Genomic DNA, 24,164 nt, shown 5'->3' on the forward strand with positions numbered 1-24,164 from the left:
TGGGGTGGCTATGCGGGGAAAAATTTATTCATAATCGAAATTTCGGTGTTGGTATTCCGAGATGACGCGGTTCGTTCTATGCCGGATTCTAAGTCTCGCAATCAAAAACTTGTAACTCATTTTTTCGGCAAACTTTCACGAAAATAGCGTTTGCAATGCGTACACAGAGGCCGCGTGTTGTGCTAATTCGCGGCGGGGGTTGGCGGGTTCATTGAACTTGCTAATTATATGGTTGCGGTAAATGGTTAGTGATTATAATTTTAATTGTCCGTATAAATATTCAAAGCGATAAAAACAGTGGAGCGTGACGTGTCGGTTCTTTGCGGGTTGGCAAAGGGGATGCTGATCCCCCCCACCCCCCTGCGAAAGGAACCCGGAGGGCAGCAGCTAGGATATCCACCCCGTACTGCTTCTGTTCCGGACTGCCTTCCTTGTGCCTAAGTTATCCTTTTAATTAAAACCGCTTTATGCATAAATATATACGTATCGTGTATAAATTCACCCTCGGCGCTTACGATCTATGCCACGGTTCGTCCGACGTTTTCGATTCATTGTTAACGATTAAAGTACAGAAATATCGGGATATCTTCTCCTCTCGAAACGTAAATCGGCCCCACGCGCGCGAGCCTCTTTTTACCTCGGGCCTGTAATTTCCCGATCGCTATAACGGATATAACCGCGGTGAGGCTGCGCGATCGAGCTTTTTAACCAGCTTACACAGTTTTTTTGAATCCACCTAGCGTGTTTCTACTCCGCTCTTCGTGACTCGCAGCGATGACAGATATCCGCAGTCTTTAATATTATTATACACACGCTCACGCACTCTGCACCGTGCGCATTACCGTACAGCACCAAATGTCCGGCCTTTTTATGTAATTGTTAGGAAATTACACGTCGGGTCAACCAATTATAACATTAAAGATCGATATTAGCTGTAGGGATAAAAAAAAAAAAAAAAAACTGCAAAGAAACTTTGTTCCGAATTACAAAGCGTCAAAAATCAAGTAACATTAACCCTGTATCGTTTTTAATTATACATATCAATTTTTCAACCCTCTTGTCATACAAAAATTGTTTGCTCCTCCGTCAAATGAATAGAATAATAAAAAAAAAAAAAGATCACAACGAAAATTAATTAATGCAACGAAAGAAAGAAATTTTCCAGAACAACATGTGAACGACGATGAAAAAATCATTGTGTAATTTTTCGGAGAAGACCTGCTGGACTGCTCTCAAGATGAGAAAAGAAAATAGATACCTGTTTGGAAGGCAACAAGTACCTACTGGATGAGAACAAAACTACGATGTGACTTTTCGAAGCGACAATATCACCCACAAAAAGCAGTAACAACTGTGCTGCAATGGAGGAATTCGTTGCGAGCAGCGAGGATTGCAGGGCCGGGAAGGCTGGCTGGCTGGCTCAATCAGTAATGGATTTTAATTATAGGAGGGTGAACGAGGGAGGACTGGGGGCTTCACGAGCGACATATTGCTGCCTCCTGTCATTAGCCGGAATCGAATCGAGAGCCCCGCATTTACGGCGTGCCGAGTCCCCAGGCCCCGTTTCCGAAACTTGATCGCCGAACTCGACGTAGTCAACAAGTGCGACGTGATCCGTACATCGATTTCACCGGACTAGTGGAAACGCGCTCGGAGAGTTGGGAGTGAAAAGACGCGGTCTGAAGTGCCCTGGAATTATTTTATGGGGGGTTGAAACCCGAACACGGACAATTGCTCGCAGTCGCGAATCCGCTAACTCGGTTAATTATTTACAATACCGCCGTCTGCGTCATCGACGATGTTGAGAATGCGAGTGACCAGACCTTGAAAATCACACGGAACTTTTTGAGGTGGGTATCGAAGGTAAATAAGAGATAATGTCTCCCGTAAAATGTTTGTTTGACTCGGAACGATTTGCTCTCGAGTCCATTTGATACCCCTCCTGACGAGTATCGTCAAGGTTCTCGGTGCTTCTCCTCGTTTTTCACAAACTCTATGCTTATTAGGGTGGTCCTCATTTAGAATGTTGACGAATTTATTCCGGATCGCCCCACCAAATCAATTATAAATAATTCAAAAACAATTCACAATTTTTTTTCAAATTTTTATATCAACCGTAACCCGTGCCTGTAAGAGGAAGGATTTCCCAATTTAAAATACACGTGTTTCGGACACGTTCTTAGGATAACTTTTACTGTAAGAGTAATAATGTTCGAAAAAATCCATAAATGTGAGGTTCTAGTGAGCATTATAAGTGCTACTGTCTGAGAAAAAATTCACATCATCATACCAGGTAATATAGACAATTGCATTTGGTTGGTTGGTATAACGATGTGAATTTTTTCACTAAATCTTCGCAATTACAGATTGATTCGAACGTCGTCACTCTTACAATAAAATATATGCTGAGAATGTATCTGAAACGGGTGTATTTTGAATGGTGATATCCATCCATTGACATAAAAATCTGAAAGAATTAGGAAATTGTTTTTGAATCATTTATAGTTTATTTGGGGGGTGGTCTGAAAAAAAAAAACATCATCACCCTGAGTAAGGATCACCCTAATTTCTACGTCAACCCGCAATCGCGGTTATTGGGTCAAATTTCTCATGCCCGCCAGTCTGTAATAATCATTTAATTTGATTTGGATGGGCTGCAATGAATCAGGGAGGCACGAAGTGCCGGTAAACAGGATAAATCTGTGCTTACACCTTTTGTCGCGTTTCGTCGTATTCCAACAGTTTCGCCACACGTATCCGGCTTCCGTGTAAAATCGCGAAAAGAAAAAAGAAGAGTAAAAGCCTATTTTCCCGTCAAACGGCAAAGCAGTTCTCGGCTATAAATTAGGTGTACTTTAAATTTTACCGAGATTTATTGCGCGCAGGAATCGAACGTGACGCGGAGATCAGCCGCGTTTCATTATTTTCAGCTAAAAACATTGGCACCCTTCTAGAAGAGAACTCTCAAAGACTGTAACTAAAACAACAACCCTCAATTCTTCAAGCTCCCCCATCCTCCACTACTGGAACTCGGAATTTCCGGCTACCGCCCGTTGGACGTTAGTTTCTGAATGTGGTAGGGGATCGGAATCGCCCTCGGGATATTAATCACGGGACTCAAGTGGGTCCGTGCATCCCGGTGCACTGTGGCAACGCCTGATCGCCCGGGGACTCTTTCTCCTTCGGAACGACGGCACAATACCGATGGGCACCTGGGGGAAGGAAGTGTTTGCATTCATCGTGACAGAGAGCGAGACACGAGCTTGTGCAGCTAGTCGAATCGAGCCGCTGAGGTGTCCGGCCTTACGTTTGGGCATTTACGCGCTTCGTAGGTGGCCAAGACGGAATTACTCGCTCGGGCGTTAATTAATCATATATTATGTGTATGAATATAATACACGAAACTCGCAAACGCGTTCAGACCACAGCACACTTAGACATTACCCAACGTGCCTATATACCTGCGATACGTATACGTATGACTGTATTATTTTCTATTTAAGTTGCCTCTCAACTTCCTCGAAACTTGCCCCTTTCGGAGGCGGGGTTCCAGCCATTGAATTCTGGGGCATTCACGGTGTAATCGTAGGCATACGGGGATCCCCGTGCCCCCCCCCCCCCCCCCCCCGGACCCCGGCTTGCGGGGCCCCTACTGTCTGTACACAGGCCGCACCGTATAAACATGTCAGTCTGTCTGCCTGCCAGTCGAGCGTTCATCCATCACTCGGCGTCTCGGAGCAACGCGAGAGCTTCTATGGACCAGGATTTCGTGTCCTTTTGCCCCCGCTGCAGCTCGCCAATCTCCCGCCTTCTCGTACGTACCTACTTACGTTTCGCAGATCTGCAAGTGCGAGCAAAAAATTTCAGCCTCACTGATGTGAAAAAATATACTTGTATGTAGGTACACGTGCGCATTGGTCGAAAATCGCTGCGGTCGGAGATGCTTTTGGTCCGATTATCGCGCCGTCTTGATAAATTCATGTCGCGTTCATTTCTCCGAATCTCTACGCGAAATCGTTGCGATTTGTAAGTAGGGTATACCGTTTCTTTTCTTTTTTCCTTTCTTTTATCTGCGGATACTTTTACAAACTGCAGAATTTTGCGGAACGACTTGATTAATCGGGATTACATTTTTTGGCAGTTTTCACAATCTTTCGTGAATAGAGTTTACGAAGTATAGCCGCCGGGTAAAGTTCTGAAGAAATGATCGAGGATTCTCGTAACAAAACTTTTTCTTGCACAGTTCGTACGCGTTTCAATATTTTTCGAAAGTACCTTTCGAAAAACTTTCGAAACGGACACACTAGTTTCTATTTGAATATTTTCACCTGTTTTCGTTTCCGGTGTATGATTAATGCTTGCTAAAATCCGCGAAGCGCAACGGTGAAAATTCGCGTGTATCCGGTCGTTTTAGTTTCGGATAAATCGTGCGTGGCGGCTACAATTTTCCAACTGCATTCGCATTTCGCACGTAAACGCGTAAACATTATTAGCATTTCGTAGGTAAGACGACGCTGCCGTGTAGGTACGTTGCTATATTCCCAATTCCCCTCGTAAATAACTCGTCGTCGTCGTCGTCGTCGCGACGGCAACGAACGACGCAAGTTTCAGGATCGAGTTGCTTCGTGAGGGAGTTCTCCTAGTGCTGCAGGAGATGAAAGATGGGCTGGCACGGCAGTTCCCGTTCCTCTCTATATCTATATAACCTGCATGCAGAGCCGAGGGCGGTTTAAAGGGTGGTGATGCCTGTGCCGGTGCGGTGTGACGTATGGCACGGCCTCGCGTAAAGCCCGCGAATCTCGTCGTGGTGTGCGAAGAAACGGCGTCGAGGAAAGCGTCCGCACCGAGAAAAGCAACCGCCTCCCGATTCCGCGTCGACGACACGGCGGCATTGTTGCCAGGGAAATCAGACGAAAAGACGCGATAACTAACCGCATAATAAATGAAGTGTTCACAGGGGTGTACGTGCCTCTCCTCTCCTCACCTCTCGCAGCACCGTTCTTCAACATACGCAGCCTTTTCTCTCCGAGGCTGGCTAAAAGTGACATCGGAAGTAAAAGAGGGACTGAAAAGATTCGCCATCGACTACGCGCCGGTCCGACGGATGGGGGAAATTTTTTAAACATGCGTGCTTTGGAGAACCTGTTGTATCGGGGGCTAACTTTCATTATTCAATTCGCCAACGGAATCTTAGCAATTGTTGTCGAAAAACGAAAACAGATAAGGACTGTCACGATCAATCGAAACTAAAAATTTCCTAGATGTGGGTTTTACGGATTGGGAATTGTTAAAATTGTTCAAAGAATACTTGCTCAAGTTTCATACGTCAGTCGTTACTTAAAATCTGGCAAAGTGTGGGAAAAGCAGTTTGCACTTAAGCACGCGAAGTACATCATACACAGTTGGCGAGGGAGGAACCGTAACGACCGTTATTGGAAATAAGAGTGTCAAATCTTTACTAATCAGTTTACTTTTACCGCAGTGAAAAATTTAGATTTTCACTCTTCGCAGAAAATTTTTCTATTCAAATACCCTTTATAAAACTTCTTTGAAACCTAAGATTCCAACTATCCCAGAGTTCTGACCTTTCGTGGACGCTTTTCGTCCTCTTTCCGTTCAGCTGATGCACCCTGATTACCCCTGTGATATCTGAGACAGTATGCCACGTAACATCACCGCGTACTCCGCGGTTATGTGCATACCCATAATATCGAATGTCGGTTTGTTATCGGAGGTTCAACGAGGGCGGAGAATCGGGAGAAAAAGAACGAGGGAGTGAGACGAAGAGCAGGGGGGGGGGGGAGGAGGAGGAAGGTTTTCTATCAGAAAGTCATCGAGAGAGAACGAAGCCCGAGAAGGTGGGTCGTGATTGATACCTGGGGCTTCCTGGACCTCGGCTCATCATCATCACGAGCGACCTGGTCGTCGTCGCATAGCCGCATCATCAGGCCTCCGTCGCCTCGCTAATTCACTGATAAGAACCAGCAGAGGACCTTATTCGAAGGACTGCGGGGGTGGAACGGGGACAACCCCCGATACTTATTGGCTCGCAGTATCTCCGAGACGCGGGCTCGATACCCGCTAAAGAAGTAAAATTGCCGGGGTATCGTCGCGGCGGTAACTCGATCTAAATGAGCATCGCGGGGTTGTAAACTGCGTCGATACACCGCCGACACCGGCTGACCGCGAAAATTTAAAAAAGGACGAGAATCGTTGGGACGACTTCGCGTCGATGCGCGAATTGCCTCGCGAACTCCTCCTCGAGCCACGGATAAGGGTAGTGGAGAATTTGTCGCGAGTGTGGAGGGGAGGAGGGTGAAAGGTGGTTAGGCGCCTCCACTAAGAGCTGTCGGCCGATAATCCCCCGCGGGATCCAGTCTCCTATCAACACGGCAGTAAATTTAATGCGAGATTTCGCGATAGTCGGTTCTGCACCCGCAGCGAGGAGCGAGGGCGGGGGGTGCAGGTAATGTGCGACTAACGCTGTCAATTGATCTATCGGTGAATGCCGAACAAGGATCCTCGCTCCGCGCGGTTACGGATTCGAGAGAGCCTTAACGAAATCTGGTAATGGGCGAGATAGCAGGTGAATGAGTAGCGAGGTTTCCTTCGCGGGATATTCGCCCGGGGAGAAGAGGAGGAATTTTCTAACCCGAACGCGGCGGAACGATTCTACACCAGACTGCGGAAAGTACTGCGAATAAAATCGTGGAACTGGGTGAGAGTCTGGGGATGAAAATATCGGGTCCATCGCCGTAGTTTGGAATAAAAATATTCCTAGCTGAAGTAGAAGACCGTAATTTCGAAATAAAGGAAAAAACAATAAAAACAATTACTTTCCGAAAATTGACTACGTACCTACCTACAGAGAGTATTTCATCGTGCGATCTGTGATCGTCGATTTCTTTTCCAAGTACAAAAATCCACTCAACTTCAGACGTGACTGAAAAAGAGTTTATTTTTGATTGTACGCTCGAACTCAGGGAGCAAAATCCGAGGACAGCCAGTCGGAGCTGCTGCGCGGATCCGAGATTTGGTAGGGAAAGTAGGAGAGAGAGAGTCTCGACCCGAAACGCAATGAAGTGTCGCGGCGGGGGAGGCCGATAAGGCGGAGTGAGTAATGAGCAATGGCACGAGTGATATCGAGAGCGAGAACGAGGGAGAGTTTTCGAGGGCGAGCGAGAGAGACGGGGCTACAAATCAACTTTTATATCAAAAAAAGTTCATTATTGGTTCCCCATAAAAAGCAACGAGAAGATTCTCGGGGCTGAACGAACGAAGGGGGCGAAGAGACGCAAGAAGGGGTAGCGGCAGATGAAGGGGGGGGGGGGAGGGATGGGGGACGGGGGGTGAGTTTTAAGCACTTTCGTCAATTTTTGTCATTACCTTCGATAACGCGACTCTCGCCTAGCAGTCTCGATAGAATGAAACGGGTGATTTTTTTGGCACCGCGACGTCTGCCCGAAGCCTTGAAATTTTTTTTCTCTTTTTTTGGTAAAGTTTTTACGATCTCCCGTTTAATCGGTTGCTAATTTTTTTGAATCGTTTGAATATCTTTTGAGGCGATGCACGGTTTTGCGGTGTTTAAAAATGCACCAAACCCCCTTTTGCACCGATGCAGAGGGGGTGTGTCGGTAAATCTAAACGGTTGTCGTTTCCACATCCTGTTTCACTGTTTTCCACCAAATAATTTCAGCTTCATTCTTCATTTAGCTTGGCACAAACTGCCGCAAACAAGCGAGCAGCCGTCGGTGCCGCACCCAAGTCGCCCCGGCAGCGGCCGCATTTATATTAAAATACTAAGAAAAACTTCCCCTGGAATCGTTAATTTTCTGCTTCCATTCGCTTCTCGTAAATTCTCTGCCACCGCCGACCGCCGCTTCGTCTCGCCTCTTCCTCCTCCTTGCGAGGCTCGCCGCGAAAAATAATACGAAAAGGAAACGTTGACCATTATTTCCCCCGTTAGTACAATTTCATTAAAACTGTTCTGTCTCCTCTTTTCTTTTTTTCTACCCGAAGCCGGGTTGTAATATACATGCGCGTACCGTGCAGCGGCGGAAATCCGATCCGTCAAATCGGTAACGTCTGCAGGCATTTTCTTCGACTTCTTCGTTGAACGCGTGGACATCACAGCACAGTGCGAATTGTGCAAAATCGATTTGAAAAGATCACCGACGTACAATAAATCGCGAGGAATCTCTCTCAGCTTGTCAGAGGCTGTGCAGCTGCTCTTCTGCAACCATCATTCTTGTTGTATCTCGTTCTCTCCCCTGAAATGCATGTAAGAAGTGCGGCCAGTCAGCGGGCCCAAAATATGATCCGAGTATCGGTTTGCTTGCGCGCACTCGCGAGAAAGAAACTCGACTTTCTCCTCTCCTCTCTCGGCTTCTTTTCTTCCCCTCTCTCTCTCCTTCTCCTCCTCATCATCCTTCTTCTTCTCCTTGTCCCTCTCTTTCTCATTCTGCGACGGGGGCAGGTACCTCTATCTATGCTCTACCTACCGCCGAGATAAACCGCGGAATAAAGACGCCCCGGTGACAAAAGGAACGCGTCTTTAAAAAGACAACAAAATATGATAAATGATCCGCTGCACGAAGCGGCCCCGATTCCCGCGGCTTCCCTGCCGCCGTTTTGCCTCTCGCGCAATGCCGGCTCGATTCCGACTCGCCGTAGAGTGTTTGAGATTTAGAGGAATAAAGAAAAAGGGAGAAAAACGAGAAGTAAAACGACAGGCATACACACCTACCTACTTGAACGGAGGCGTTGGCTTGTGTGTGCGCCAGAGATCTCCTCGGCCATCGCGCAAGGCTTAAACTCCTGCGATCTCCTGAGATCCTACAGGCGGTCGTCTCCGGCGATCCTGGAGGTCGTCATGTTCGGCCGTCATACTCGCCCGAGGCTTTCGGAATTATTAACGGCTACTCCGCGCCGTTTCTTTATTGTGCGTATTATACGAAGAAACCGAAGACGATGCGCGTGACGAAAAAAGCGCCAGACAGAGTCAGACAAGAAGTTTTGAAATTCTCTAAGAAACTCGCGATTGGAATTTTGAACGACCCTCTTAACTCGATCCAATTTTCGCCTCATTTCGCACCGTCGAACTCCCGCGCTCTGTATATACACCGTTTGACGATTCTCGGATAGCTTTCGAGTACTTTCAGAGATAGGGATAAAAAGAGAGGCTCGGGACATGAATTAATAGCGCATTGCCCCTCCCTGCTAGGCACGCCGGCGACAGGATTCCCTGATATTATATGTCCAACATTCTACAAAATAATTTTTTCTCCTCGTAAGAAGAGTGGTGGGAAGGTCGGTGGGGAGGGTGGGAGGTCGCGAGGATAAGATTAATGACTGTGGGAGACAAGAACTTCAATAGAGCGACTCGCTTTGCAAATTAATCTTACACGTTTCTTTAAAACGTATTAATAACTTCTTTTTCCGCCAAAATATAGATTGTCGAGGAAAATTTTTATCTCCTTGAGAAAAAAAAAAAAAAAAACAACGAATTAATACTAGCGACGTGATCACTGCACGTACGCGCTTCTTTGATAATTGATTCGCACGCACGTCAAGATCCGCGAACGCAATCCTTAAGGTACCGAACAAAAGGCTGGAAGCTCGGAACCTCTGCAAGGATCTGTACAATAAACGCTCTCAGCTATTCTTCGTGCAATCGGCTCGCTGCAAGTCCGCAAGCAATCACTGTCATCCTTGCGATCTTTTCACCCCGTGGGATGAATCCGCGGAGATTAATGTCGGGTTTAAGAACACCGTGGTGTTCGCATCCATGACGGCGATATTCCGAGCAACGAGTCGTACGAAGAGCTGCAGCGGCCCAGCTGTGATTCACGTTATAAAAAGGCCCAGTTTTCTTCTCGTCTCACAGTATTATACGGTACACCGCAATACCCAGCTGACCGGTTGAACTGTTCCTGACCCGCAGCTTAAACGGTACCGTACAACGGAATCCGAAGCGAAGCTGCGGAGCGTGGTGTAATGAATTGATACTTGTACTTGTTAGTGTAATTACCTCCGGCATACCTACATCTCTCTGCAGGGCTCTAAGAAGACTGATGATTCCTCCGGCAGCGGCGGCGGAGGCGGCGGCTGACCGCCTGTTGCTGCCTCGCCCTCGAATCGCCCGGTTCTCTTACCTACGGGAGATGCCCTGACCGGGTCCCGGGCACCCTGGAAGATCGGGAGTGCGGTGCGTTTACATACATATATATGTATATATATATACGGAATATGGGAGGAGCGCCGATCGTGAGTTTCGTCCGCTCGCGCACTACTTGACTAATCGAACGTCAAACGCTAATAAGCAACCACCGCCACGATCTGCGGACCCAATTTCCTCCGACTGACCCGCGTCGAAGAACCGGTGCAATAAGTCGGTTGAGGAGTAGTCACGCTCTGACTTAGATTTAACTTTCCATTCATTTTCGGCAGCGATACAGCGGGAGGATCGAGCTAACCGGTTCGTTTGCCATTCCTGCGCCACCTTATTATAACGAAAAACCCATCGGACCCAATCAGGCCCGCTTTTCCTACCGACAGTCAACGACACAGTTCATCACTTTTAGCCGCATGTATTTAAAAAAAAAAAAAAAAAAAAGTACTTTTACGATAAGTACAGTATGTGATCTGTCGATGATCGGCAGGTGAGCTTCGAACCTGTTCAAAAAGACGCAATAAGCTCACAGCCGACGTGTTTTTCCTCTTCTTTCTCGTGAACAAAACGACGAAACCGAAAAAATTGTTTTTTTTTTTTTTATTTTATTTTCGACAGGCAAGAACAGGCTTCAGTCTGACTTATACCACGTTACGCCTGGCGGTGAGGTTGGTTCATTTTTCACGCGGTGTCTGTCATCTTGGAAGGGATCGGGCATGATTATTGATAATTACGTAATGGGGCAGGGATTATGCGAGAAAATTCAGGTGATCCCGTGCGGATGGAGGGGGTCTGACGGAGCGTTTGCGAACGAATGATAATTCGAGAGCGAGAGACTCGTACCTGCGGGATGTTGCGTATTTATACAAAGTGTGCTTCGTTCTCCCGAAAACGGGGACTGCGGTAAGAACGGCGAGACGACCGCAGGCTTGGCTTTGTGCCTTTGACGTTTGACAAATAAGAAACAGGACTCAGCCGTATCATTACAGACAGGCCTATCCTATCCTTATCCTCGCGGTGCGGACCGCCAGCCGACCGGCCGACCGGCGGACGGTCGATCCTTGAAAACTCTTCGGCGACCTAATCAGGACGAAGACGCGCCGCCTCATTAGTCAAGTCTCGGGGATCCTGCGGCTCCTCGGTCCTCTCGCCTCGGGCTCTCGCCTATTACACCATCCTGCGCGAGCGCCAGCGATCCCTCCGGCACGGTCTCAAAAATGAAAATAATATCTAATGGGCGAACCGATTGTTCTTGTCAAAGCCTCTCGGTCTCCTTCGGGGAAAGCTCGTTCCGGAACCTAGCGGTCCCCTGCCTGCTTCGAAGGCTCCCGCGACGCAGGAACCGCGACAAATCCACGTGTGAACCGGGCCTAAAGCTCCCTCGGCGATGCGACGTGTCACCACGGATGTTAACTATCCAATAAGAGGCAATCAACGCGTGTCAGTTCGCCCGGCTGTCGGGCTGTCGAGCCGGTGCCCCGAGACCACTTCGTTCCCGGCCCAGCCGTAGGTGATGGATGGGCCTCGGCGGCATGGTAACGCGCCTCATTCCGCTTCCCCAATTAAACAATTGCATTCAAGTTCGTTCATCCGAGGCTCTGCACCTTGTAGCCGCTGCACGGGCGAAACGATCGCTTCTTTCCGTCCGCACGCCTCGGTTTTATGTACTTTTTCACATTTTTACACTGATTTCGCGGACCCGTATCGACGCCGCTTTTTCTTCCCCGTCGGTCAGGGTGAACAGGATGCGCCCTTTGTAGGTGACGCACGTCCGCCGTGGGACCGAGGATCGCAATCGTATGCCGCCCGCATAAACTAACAGGCGCATCGGATTTCGCATAAAATTCTAGGCGACGCGACGCGCGATTTCAGGAACGACATGCAGACGTGACGCGTCGCGACGGATCGGACGAAACGAAACTGGAAACTGGACGGCTCCGGTTGTTATTGCAATTTCATAACGGCACGTTCGGGTGGAGGATGCGCGTCGTTCTTACCGTTTCATTTTCGCCGACTGCACGCCCGTATCCTCCTTTTTTCGCGTTTCCGGAATCAACGATCGGGTTATTGAATTTGTTTCGCATTTGCGCGATCGTGGGTGATAAATCATGGCGGATACGTACGTTCGCTGACCGGAGACGTGGAATCGCCTCACCCACTTACAGGTACCTACAACCCGAGCTTTATTATTCAACGATATTTCATCGGCCTCGGCTAATATGCCGAAACGTCTTCGGGCTCCCCGGGGATTATACTATCTTGATAAAACAGCAGCACTGCATATTTTGCAACGTACCTACTATAACGGACAGACGATACGCCGACGGCGTAGACGTAGACTCGACTACGTAAGACGATAAGAACGTCGAGCAGACCGAGTCTGGGCCAAGAAGAGGGTTGAAAAATGATGCCCCGTCACTGGCTCGGCTAAAAGCACAAATAATTTTTTGGCACTGGTAAACACGCCTCCTTCGCCAGCCTGCAAAAACTTATACTTGCGGAACGTAGGTAACGCCGCGTGTGCCGCGTACGTGTTACACTTTCTCCTGTATTTTCAGCGCCGTGTTTCAACCCTCCGTCAAATACCGATCCGATTGAATAATTGATTTCACCCCCCTCCCCCCCCCTCTCCAATTACCTTCCTTTTGCCTTTAAAGTCTCGGGAACAACGCGAACCGCGTTTTCGGCAACCTGCGGAACGCCGATGACTCATCCCTGACCAAAACTCGCCCCCTGTTTCTCACCGCCGCCGCCGCTACCCTCAGGGAAGACAAATGAGCCGGAGGTGAAAACTTGCCCGATAAATACCAAAGGCGACACAGTGTTTGACCGGGGAACGGAGAACGCGGGGCAAGAAATTTCTGCGGCCGGGCGGACCTCTCGCCCTTTCGAACCCCTGCCCTCTGGCCCTCGGCCCTCGGCCCTTTCGCCCTTCTTGCATCCAGCGGCACCCACCCTGCCTCTTAGACTGGACAACCGAGTAACGCGCGAGCCTCATTTACCCCGGCGAGTCTGGCGAGGCCCTTTTCTTGGCCTAAATTAAACTACTCGGCAGGTCAATTCGCCCGATTTTAATGGCCGCTGTTATCCAAACGGAGTTTTTTAGCCGGTGAATGGCCAGTTCGAATATGAAACTCGGGGGTTTTCTCTGCACACTTTTACCTCAAAGCCTCGAGTGCGGGATTCCCGCGTGATACAAGCGCGTTGACTACACTGTAATGACGTTTTCGGTCTTTTTTTTCCCCTCTCTTTTCAAGTCCCGCGTCGCGCGTTGGCGAGGCTGGGAATGAATTTTTTTTAAATTCATTAATATACAAAAAAAATGTTAAGTGTAAGGGGGAGAAAATTGAAAAAAATTAAATACCACGGATAGGAGAAGAAAAACATCGCGAGTCGCCAACCCTCGCGGATTTCATAAGGTGCGTGAACGTGTAATAACATGGCGTTTCTCACACGCGTTCCGCGTTGCTTCGTGGCTGCAGCTCGGTGTTATTAATGAGACGCGTCTGCCGCATAATATTCATTACCACAAATAGTTGATTATGTACGTTGCCTCGTATATTACTACTGGCCCGACAAAGGACGAGAAACACGGTGAGGCCATGACGAATTAATCTACTGATTAAGGCAATCCCCTGACATCGTGCTGCTACCACATATTTAATACGTCACAGGAAATCAAATGGCTTCTCGCTTGTGATCGTGGGTTTTATTTTACTTCATTTTTGCATTTTTGTTTTCTTTCCTAGCCTCTCTTTTTTTCTCTCGTCGCGTTATTCGCCTCGCTCTCTGCAGGTGCGCCGCTCGCGATGCTCAAGATACGTCGAAAACACCAACTTACGTGCACAACTTGTGCCATTATATCACTGTCGCACACGTGTCGTGAACCTCGTCGCAATCGAGCGGGTTACGATATCAGTTGAAATTATTCTCAGTTCTACCACCAGATAAGTACGTTCGTTAAACCGTTTACAATATATTCAAACAATATTTCCCCGTAATTCGTACAATGACCAAACAGCGACACAGATGCACTTACAAGTTACGACACAGTCATCTCTTTGATAATAGATAAAATAATAGATGGAGTAAAATTTTTCTCGGGGGATGATTGAACTATTCGATCTTCCATCTTTCAGAGGTTGGCTATTCGACGGCACTTTGTGATAATCGAGTACATCCTCTGCGGATTTGAAAACGTCAGATACGGAATCGAATTAATTATCCATGGATAAAGAATGAACGTACGGCAACCAGCAGCGGCAGGTGTGGCTCTGTGGATATAAAATGGATCGGCGGAGGACTAGTTGGGATGCAAACTGACAATCCGAGTCCCCTGGGCTTCATCTTTCTATTTCTGTCACAGTCTGTCGCTCATATCGATTCTTCGAAGACAGGAGACGTTCCAGGAGCCGGTTGAATCTCGGTCGGATCCCTAAGCGACTCGAGTTCCACCCCGTCCCGTAACGCGCGGCCCCTTTCGCCCCCTTCGACCCCCATTCCGCTCCAGTCGGTGCCGCTGGTTCAACCCCGTTATATACTTTATATATCGACGGCTCAGCCTTTGTTTTCAGTGACACGCCGCTGCAGCTACGGCAGCCCAAGAGCTCCTGGGATCGCGAAAAATCATTTTCTCATTCGACTCGGTCAATATTGGCGCGAGCCGAGTTTCTTCGTCTCCGCTTCGACGATCGGCCGGAAGGACTGCCAGACCTTATGAAAACGGATGGCAATCGTTTCGATGAATGAAATTTGCAATTCAATTGAAATACGGCAATTTATATACTCCCTGCGGTCCTCCAGGTGTCGATACACGAAACCAGACCTCGGAACTGGACTCCATGCCTGTTTCTATAGGCAACATATGTACGACTGTTTCGTATCTATTGCTCTAAACTTTACTTACACCGAGTTCGAGGGTATATTTTCGCGCATCTAGTCTTTGAACCCCGTTATTTTATCCGCGTCCAAAGGAATGCTACACTCTTCCCTAACCGATCGTTGCAATATCAGATGTGAATTCATCCAAGTGTTCGGTAGAATGATACACGGGAGATAAAAATCCGCGATGTGGCAACCCCGCCGTTTTATCAATGGTTTTTGTGACAACTCGATACAATTTCAGTGACAGATTACACAGCTATATTCAAGGATTCCACGCTCAATCCATCACCATTTTTCGATATTTCGGTACATTCATCCATCAAAGACGTTCAAAAATCTGAGCCCATTCTTATACGATGCACGGGTGGATTTCCAGCTTATACTGCACGCGTACAGGGCACACACGCGTGTTAGAGAATCGCTGCACGCGTGTCGAGTTGTTGTTATTATTATTATTATCATTATTATTCGCATTTGCGTGCGAGTAAAGTAAACGGCACTTGGGACTGGAAAAAAACAACCGGTCGAAAGGAAAATTAATAGCTATAAAGTAATTTTTCCGCAACACGTGCATCTCCGAGTGCCGCATTCGCGTCCTGACCTTTCGACGTCGAAACCCGTTGCATAACGCCAGACGGAACGCGGTGAGATATTAATCATTTTCCATCTAGGGAGCGAAAGGCGGCCGCATAATGCAGTTGCGCAGCCGCAACCACCTCACTCAACGAACGATAAAACCGCTGTAAATCCGAGTTCTTCCATCGCGTATCGAGTATCTGGTACGATTCTTACCACTTCCCAGTGCAGTCATTTTCACTGGGAGTGAAAACCGGCGCCAAAATTTGTATACCGTTTGACAACTGAAACGAGCGGCCGCTGCGTGCGGAGATCGTATAACGCGGAGGTACGAATTTTCGGCAGGTAGGTGAAACCCCGCACGCTGTGTGAAAAATAATCGTGACAACGTGAGGGAAAAGCGACTATCATGGCGCCCGTTACACGCGAGGACGTATTTAGCATCACGAATTGATATAAGGCCGGGTATCACGTGACCCGTCGAGACATCAAAGGCCCTGGAGGGCACGATACCAGGGCGGGCCCTCAGGTGCCGGTTGGCTACCACTTGCTACCTACGATCGGCGGACTGTGTCACGAGGCACGCCTACGAGTCACGCGAGACATCTTCCACCCCCAAAGTATATCGGGCGTTGTAAAATTCGGGGAAAATTTGCAACGCCAAAGTTTAGCTTTTTGGTCGATCCATTTTCGGCGAGCGTTTGTGCCACGGTGTTCGAAAGAGGTGAAACGAAATCACCGCCATCTCTAAACGGCGACTGACTTTCATCGGGGCAAATTTACGGGGGTGCGGATCAGGGTGGATTTTGTAAACCGCTGTAGCGGTCGTGACGAGTGACCGATACGCGTTTGCCGAAGGTTGCGAGAGTCGGGCTATCGGGCTTTACATCTCCGTGGCACCGAGCCACTATCTTGTTGTAATCTCCAGCCTTCTCCGGGGGTAAATTACTCAAATAATATGCCGGAATTATTTCCGCAGGCTGCGCGATGTCCCGCAGATATGTATACACTGCAGGGGCCGGTTTGCTCGCATTATTGTGCCCCGGAGTCCACTGTAATGATATCCGTCATTATATCCGTCCGACTGTGAACGGTTTTTTACCTTTCGGTCTTTTTCCTCGTCGAGATCGCACGAGATACAGGAGCTGGCCAGCGTTCACGGACGAATTACACGGGTCCCTTCGCCGATCTTTCAGAGCTGGTTCGAGAATTTGGGCATATTTTTATCGGAAGCACAGCGGCACGGTACCTTCGTAATTCGTTTCAACGCGCATCAGGCCGACTAACGCATTTCATAAAAGCGGAGCTTATCAGCCGCTCGTCTTCAGCTTCTAATAGACCACCGCGCGTCGTGTGTGGGTGTTCGGGTGATTTTTTTTTCTTCTACTTCTTCTTCTTCTTCTGCTTCTTTGCAGCTCTTCTCGAGGGTGGGCGAAGCTTTTTCGGCCGAGGGTAGAATACGGCGGCTGCGGTACAACCAGCACACTCTCATCCGAGTCTCCGGCTCCCGTAGCGGCATTCGAATTGCAAATACCAGAATGTTTGCATGTTGTTGTCACCGCATCGGTGCCCGGTGGTGGGACGGGGCTCGGGGTTCGGGGGCGAGGCGGTTACGGGAGGAGAACTCCTCGGGAGGAAATGGAGAGGAACCGACTCAAGTCTCAGATAAAGACGAATAAAAATAGGCGAGCGGACGAAGAGATAGGGGGTGCGCAAGGGAGACGGCGTTTCCTGCCCGGGGAACATTAGCGCCCTCGATACCCCCGCCCCACGATCTTCTCATTCTTCCTCCCTTATTTCGCCACTTCTTATTCTGCCTCTTCTTATTCTTCTTCTTCTTCTTCTTCTTCTTCGTCTTCTTTGCCCTCGTTCAAACCGCGCCGAGTTCGCGTCGCGACACCGCGCTGGCATGGCATCCAAAATCAGCCATCTCTCGTGTCCGATCCATCCCTTGGCTCGAAGCGTCGCGTCGTACATCCGTTCGCCCAGCTTCTTTGTGTACCGCGAAACGCGTTACGTTCAGGTGTATGATAACTCAAGCCGTGCGATTTGAATGGATGTTCAGTCAAGGGTTCCCGAAAATCGCGCATTCTTACCGAGATTACGTTTCCCGAGATAGGCGGCCCGCGCCTTGGAGCCGAAAACCGTTGCAGCGGCGGAAAAGGAGGAGAATTATTTTCGAAAAAACGCGTCCTTATCTTCCCTGTAACCGCGCGTGCATGCCGCGGTCTTCCGCACCTGCGGGACCACGGGTTCTTATTATATATACCTAAAGGAAGAACTTTTGCGGGCCCGATTACGATAATACTGGCTAATAATAGTGCGCTGGGGAGTCGGGCACGGATTGGCTGCCTTGGGCCTGCGGCCCCGTAATTGCGCCTGAGTGATGGTTATTGGCGGTGGATGGCCGATCACGATCGAGGAGTCGTCCCAGCGACCCCGAGGAGAATAAGAACAAGAAGAAGAAGAAGAATAAGAAGGCTCCAGCCCTGAACGCACCAATTACGCTCAAAATGCGACTTTGATGATTGGGTGCGGGCCAAGACGGCCATAGGGCCCATCGGACCGATGAGAGGGGGGCCCGCCGCGTTACCATCCTTCTCGACATCTCGGTGTGCCGGTTGAACGCGTCGAGCAAGGCCAGCTGCGGCCGCGGTGCGAGACGCGATAATTATATGCGAATGCAGCCCGTCTGCGAGCGGAAGAAACAGAATTTTCCCTCCTCGTTTTTCATGCTTTTCGCAAAACTATCGCGTAAGGAGGGCTCGGAGCTATCGGAGGGTAATCGGAGACGAGCTTTCGCCTGAAATTCGAACAAGGCTGTCCGACCCTGCAGGACAAGAGAACAAGCGTTGACGCGGGAGGGTTCGTCTCGGGATCCGCCCGTCAGGCATCGGGGCTCATCAATACGCCTCCGTCGGCGTCTCGATGGGGTGACTGAGGACCCGGGAGGGAGAAGAAAGGATGCTGATGAGTGAGCCCCACACGCACCAATCCGTCTCCCTCCGTGTGGTGAGAATCGTCACGTGTTGAGCAGCCCTCGAACCAAACGTACGCCGTTCGCTTATCGCTCGATGTTTCCGCATGCTTCAACGTCAAGTGGGTAAGGTACCTACTTCACCAGGTGAAATCTACAAGTGCAAAGAGTCCTTCCTTCTTATTTCTCGCGGGACAGGTGCCGAGGGATAATTCCGCGTATCCGTCCGAAAATTACATACAACCTGGAAACGATTATTCGAAATAAACGCTTCGCGGCGTTTCGGGGAGCGAAAAATGCGCCTAAGAACGTTTCGCCGTACCGAATGGAAGACCACTTACATATGCCATGACCGTATGCTCCTATTTCACCTCGAACTTTCCGCCTAGCACGTATGCTTTCCACTGCGGCAGCGGCGGACCCGGCGTGTAATTAATTTCAATTATAAAAATATCATTGTCCTTTATGGGTGCCGGCAGGTGTTCCAGGGTCAGGGAGCGACGGCGTGCTCAGTTTTCGATCCTCGTCTGCGGTAATTCTATCCCTAACGAAAAGAAGAAAGAAAAAAAAAAAAAAAAAAACAACAACAACAAAAAAATTAACGCAATTAGCTTATTCGCGACGTTCGAATTAAGTATATTCTATCGTCGAGAAAATATCACTCAAAATTAGAGGCGAGGTGAAGAGAAGGGGGATGAGGGGAAGGCCGGAAGCTGTTCCCTTTCGCTCCGGTCGGGATCATCTTCCCCCGGTGACCCGGAGGCCGCCTTGACTCGGATCCGCGAAAGCGGTGTGAAACGGTTCGCGCTCTCTTCGCCCGACAAAAGAGCGGTTAATTATGATTCTTTTATGAATTGATTTAGCCGATCTCCGCGGACCGGTAGCTCGCTGCGAGCGTGAGCCTCTGTATAAATACGGGGCACATTGTGTGGGAATTAGCCGACTATTAGGCGTCGGACAATGGGAATTCTCTTCTTTCTTTCAGGCGAACCGGGATCACGCCTCTCGCTTCCCTTCATCGCTGTCAGGGGGTTGCAGCGAACGAACAGGCCGTTGAAAGCGCCTTGCCTCCCGCTTCACGGTCCGGAATCGGCTCCGATATGTATCGGATTTGCTTTATTTTTCATCATCGAAATAAGTCAGCAGTACCGTTATCTCGCAACCCTTTTATAATTAAACGCGCTTCCCCTAAACGATCGCTTCTCTGGGAGGGGGGGGATAGCCACGCGGGGCTTCGCTCGAATCCGTTGGAACGGGACGGGAGGAGCGGTACACAAGCGGTTTTACTTTTAAATTTAGTACACGAACGGTTTTCTTCCCCCCCCCCCCCCCCCTCACCCCTTTCTTCGCGGTTATTTACCTTTCCGATTGCTAAGTAAAATAGAGATTTAGTTCTTTCGGGGTTTATTTTAAAGGCGTTCCTGCGCGGTAGGTTTCGATAAATCAGCCTTCGGTTTCTGTTCCTGATTCCTATTCCCCGCGCAACCTTATCCTATAGCGCAAGGTACATCGAAGAAATATATCCGGCAAAGCAGTGCGCGTCTTTTACGTTTTTTTCCAAAAGTCAAAATCCCCCCTAAAAATCCCTCTGCAACGAATGTCGCACGTATCTATTTGTCCTGACGTTCAATATAAGCAGAGAGTGAAACAGGGAAAAACTAAAACCGAGGGCGACACTCCACAGGACCCTCCTAGATTGCTCTGACACAAATTACCTCTTTAACGGGGGTTAGTTGGTCCAGTCGCCTTCTCAAGATCCAGTCCAGGGTGGAAAGATGTAGTGGTCCCTGGAGGACCGGTCCGGAAAGAAAGAGTCTTCGGGCGTCCAACCGCCCGGCAGAGGCCAGCGTCAAGACGTCCAGTCGCGGCGTCCCGGTGACAAATAGACGCGGACTTCCCGCTCCCAGAATCCTCGGAACGAAATAGCGCTTCCGGAGCAAATCTCAAGGATTCGGTAACGGGAGATTCCGCGCGTCGATTCGATCGTTTTCAGTTTTCCGATCGTCGTTCAGTGGGTCGATTTTCAGTTCGAACCGATCGATCGCGAGGCGACGACCTGGCGTGAAACTCTAATTAGCATGAGTGTTTTTAATTTTCGGAATAAGGGGGGCCTGCCGTCTTCGACCTCGGCCTCGAAGCCTCCGCGGCAACCCCGCGATAAGTTTGAGACTCCGCCTGCACCCTCTTCGTCTCCGGCTTCCGGCACTCCTCATATCTTTCCCCGCGCCTCCCAAACCCACTCTCATTATCCCGAGGAAATTAAATATGTCATCTGATTCTTAAAGTTAATTGGAAGTTCGGCCCACTTTAAAAGCTCGCCCAATTTCTAATTCATTAGAATAATGTATTGATGAGCTCGTGCAGGGGACGTCCCCAAAATTTAATCCGGCAGAACCGACGCTGACTGGTTTAACCTTGCATTCGGTCAATTCTCAGTTATAACTTATACGGCGAGAATCGACGCGTTCGCGGTAATCGAAACGCTGCGCGATGATTATTTCCAGAAAAAAGACTGCTCCCAGCAAACTTAGGGTTAATTCGCCTGGATATGGTCAAGGGACGACTGTATAATTAATAATTTCATTTCATCGCGTGACCCTTGATCCGAGACATCTTCCGGGTATGCACACAGACGGACACCTCGTACAGGTACACCAAAACGATTCTCGTGTTAATATTTTCTCACAGAACCGCTCAAGCCGTTCGAGGAAAGCTTTGATTAAACCATGGGGTTCGTGATTCATGCCGCAACCGCGCTTTGTCTGTACCACTGATGATGACTATAATTATTATAAGCTTATCAATGCTGCGGTGTCTAGACTTGCTGGTATAATCGGATGCAGTGATGGAAGTTGTTCGCATAACTGACTTGACGAGCCCGAAGATGACCTTTGACACGATCCTGCGACCTGGCGCCCCTCGCATCTCCGCAATTGCGTAAGAATTTTGGCTCACACGATCGCTCAAGCCAACTCGGTTCTATTATTAGGTTAATTTTTTTTATACACACCGTAAGCTCGTTCATCATGATCACCGATCACTCGTCACTTCGCTTTGTTCGGCAGCGGGGGGACGGACCGAGCATGTGCTTCACCGAGGTTGTTGTTTTTTTTTTTCCCCGGGACAATCCGTGGAAGCAAATTCGACTCTCTTAGTCAGAATGCCCCAAAAATTTTCCGAATGACGCGTGGTAGACCTGCAGGACATCCACTCCTCTCCGCCCTAGCTCTGAGCTGCGCGATTAGTTCGTCCGGAGACAGCGTCATCCTCGTAACTATTTAGCAGTGTCAGGGTGATCTCGTTTCAGGGACAGATAAATGGAAGCGCAGGAACGGGGAATGAGGGGAGGACATGTGGAGAGACGCTCTTCTCTCGTCGAACACGCGGAATATCCGTCCGGATTGGCGGTGCGGAGGTTCGTGGCGGCCGACTGGCTAGTCACCGTTGCAAGTCATTCGCTTCCCGGAGTAGAGCCGAGCCGAGCTGCGATGAGATGACTATACCCCGAAAACTACAGGCTCGTGCGGATAAGTTGATACAAACGTGATACGCAGGATGACTCGCGCTTCCAGGGATCAATAGCCGATCTATTGCTTTCGCTGCGGGTGTAAGCGGTAGGCGCGGCTTAAGACAGGTAATACCTGCGGGCACCGGAGCGCGTTCATGACCGTTGAAAAGTTTTACACCTTCGAGTGCTCGCGGCGTTACAACCGGTGTCCGAAAACAAATGATCACTTTCATCGCCGCTGCTGGTTCGCTTTCGAGATCGAACGAAGGTTCTTTCTCTCGACAATTCTGAAGCTGGAAATGGATGGAAATGCGAATTTTTCGACAACAAGATCAATCGCGCGGTGTGTACGAAAGGAGACCGGATAATGGTTATCCCCGGGCGTAGCGGCGTGCATGTAATCCTTGAATGTTTCATCTCCTTCGTTTGCAGGACGCAGAGAAGACGAGCGTCTTGTGGGTGGAATGAGATCCGTTGCGCAACCCTCGGATATCTCGCGTTTATTAGAAGCCGGGGGTAAGAGGATCACGCGGTAATAAACATCCAGTAACTCATGCTGCCGGAGAAATACCAACCCGAGGAACATTCGATTAGCTAATATCAAAACCGCAGGTCGGGAATACGCGCGTTTGTATACGTGTGTATACTTATATCGTTGCACCGACTTGACAACCTACGAGGGCAATTATCCGATTACAGTTTCGTACCGCAGCTGCAGCGAGCTAATGTCACTCCCCGTGAACCACACTTTGTGCATATCTGCAGTAGTAAAATATCACGTTTCGCTGCAGCATGTGAAACAACCAAGAATCTTGGCCGCAGACTGTCAGACGATATGCAAACTGGGCAATGCAAAGAAGCATATGTGTCTCGACGTCCGCATTGCTTTGTTATAATCAATCACGTGCCGTTTTTCCTCTATTATTCATTCAATTTACAGCCTGCAATTAGAGAAGGTCGAAGGTGGTTTCTCAGCGGGTTGTATAATGAGCGCGCGCCTTTGTCGAATCATCTGCAAAAGTTCGCGCGTCGTTGCGTGAAAAAAAACGGTACAAGCCGTACACGTACGAGCGAAAGTTTTCGGTAGGAATTTCGAGAAGCTTTACTCAGGGATTTGGAAAAAGTCGAGCACTTCGGACACGCGTTGAGATCCAGTTATTTTTCATTAAACGGGTGCAGCGTGCCCACTTAATCGCTGGTAATCTATTTAATCAAACAAAGAAGGGAAAGTCCTTCGGATCTCGCATTCCAGAGTTGGCATGGTATTTGCATTACCAACCATCGTCGGCGAGGACTGCCCTTAACTCTGTTTGCCGTAGGTGGCCTATGTACCCAAGCCATGTACACACGCATACACGTCGTCGTACCCACGGCTCATCCCGCACACAGCCACTGGTTACGGTTACCGCGGGATGTTCGTTGTGCGGGAGAGCAAGGGATGCTTTGCCGCCACTGGGAGGGGATGAGGGGGTGAGTCGGAGGAACGGGAGGAAGAACGAGAAACGCGGCCGCAACACACGCGGCGGCTGGGCCGAGGCAAACCAAACCAAAGATTAATGCACTACACTTACGAAGGTAATTTGCGCCAAGTGTCGGCTGGCCAGTGTCGCTCCTCGGGCCGTGGGCGTTGTTGCACGGTGTCCAAACGATCCTGCAGGAGGTGCCGTTGGATTCGGTGAATAGTTTCGGAGACGTCGGGATGCGCCCTCCGAACACCTTGCAATTATTCTTCCTCGACTGTTGTTTTTCGTCCGCAGATCGCGGTGCAAGCCTCAGCCAGAAGAACCCGGTGGAAACGAATTCCACACGTGGAACACGCTGGAAAGGGATCTTAGACTCTGACACCTCGGAGCGCGCAGTGGAATGAGATGCAGGCAAATTAAACCTGCATAATTAAACCGAGATCGGCGCCCAGACTCTCTCGTCTCTCCAGCTGGCCCAGGACTCGAGCAAAAGGAAATTGGCCGCAAGTCAAGCCGCGACGTGTAGTCCGCACGTATATATCGCTAGCTAAACCAACAAGGATCAGGGTTTATTCCTGGCGGAGG

The sequence above is a fragment of the Neodiprion fabricii genome, chromosome 1 (genome assembly GCF_021155785.1).
Source record: "Neodiprion fabricii isolate iyNeoFabr1 chromosome 1, iyNeoFabr1.1, whole genome shotgun sequence".
In the NCBI taxonomy this organism is placed as follows: domain Eukaryota; kingdom Metazoa; phylum Arthropoda; class Insecta; order Hymenoptera; family Diprionidae; genus Neodiprion; species Neodiprion fabricii.